Below are 1630 nucleotides of genomic sequence, written 5' to 3' on the forward strand. Positions count from 1 at the left end.
ACGAGTCTGGGTTTGGCGGTTGCCAGGAGAACGGTACTTGTCTGACTGCATTGTGCCAAGTGTAAAGTTTGGTGGAGGGGGGATTATGGTGTGGGGTTGTTTTTCAGGAGCTGGGCTTGGCCCCTTAGTTCCAGTGAAAGGAACTCAGAATGCTTCAGCATACCAAGACATTTTGGACAATTCCATGCTCCCAACTTTGTGGGAACAGTTTGGAGCTGGCCCCTTCCTCTTCCAACATGACTGTGCACCAGTGACCAAAGCAAGGTCCATAAAGACATGGATGACAGAGTCTGGTGTGGAGGAACTTGACTGGCCTGCACAGAGTCCTGACCTCAACCCGATAGAACACCTTTGGGATGAATTAGAGCGGAGACTGAGAGCCAGGCCTTCTCGTCCAACATCAGTGTGTGACCTCACAAATGTGCTTCTGGAAGAATGGTCAAAAATTCCCATAAACACACTCCTAAACCTTGTGGACAGCCTTCCCAGAAGAGTTGAAGCTGTTATAGCTGCAAAGGGTGGACCGACGTCATATTGAACCCTATGGATTAGGAATGGGATGTCACTTAAGTTCATATGCGAGTCAAGGCAGGTGAGCGAATACTTTTGGCAATATAGTGTACATACAAACACACACACACACATACACAAACACACACACACACACATACACAAACACATATACACACAAACACACATACACAAACACACACACACAAACACACAAACACACATACACACATATACACAAACACACATACACACACACACACACACACACAAATACACACACACACACACACATACACAATCACATATACACACAAACACACACACACAAACACACAAACAAACAAACACACATACACACATACACACATACACACATACATACAAACACACACACACACACACATACACACACACACAAACACATATACACACAAACACACATACACACACACTGGGACCACCTGAATGAATAGACCCTGGACACACACATGCACACACCACCTGGACACCTGGGCCACACACACACATGCACCACACTATGCCTACCCTGGGCACACACACATACCTAGACATATGCACAATACCTGGAGCCTGCACATACACACACCCTAGACCACCTGAATACACACATGCCTGGACACACGTACACATAAACACACTGCCTGAACACACACTAGACCTGAGCCACATGCACACATGCAATACTTACCTGCATGCACACACACACACACACACACACCTGGAATGCACACACACACACACATGCACTGATCCACACTGCCTAGACACACCCTAGACCACCTGAATAGATAGACACACACACACATGCACATGCAATACACCTAGACCCACACACACACACACACACACACACATGCACACACCTGTCTACATGAATAAACACACACACACACACACATGCACCTGAACCACAATGTACCTAGACACACAATGCCTGAGCCACACACACATGCACACCCACCTACACACAACATAAAGCCTACACACACACCTGACACATGCCTGAACCTGTGCACCTGCCACATCTGCCACAGAAACACACATGCCTAGACACATGCACATACACAATACCACACTGTGCTGACATACACACACA

This window comes from Hemibagrus wyckioides, linkage group LG27, assembly GCF_019097595.1.
Source record: "Hemibagrus wyckioides isolate EC202008001 linkage group LG27, SWU_Hwy_1.0, whole genome shotgun sequence".
Lineage (NCBI taxonomy): Eukaryota > Metazoa > Chordata > Actinopteri > Siluriformes > Bagridae > Hemibagrus > Hemibagrus wyckioides.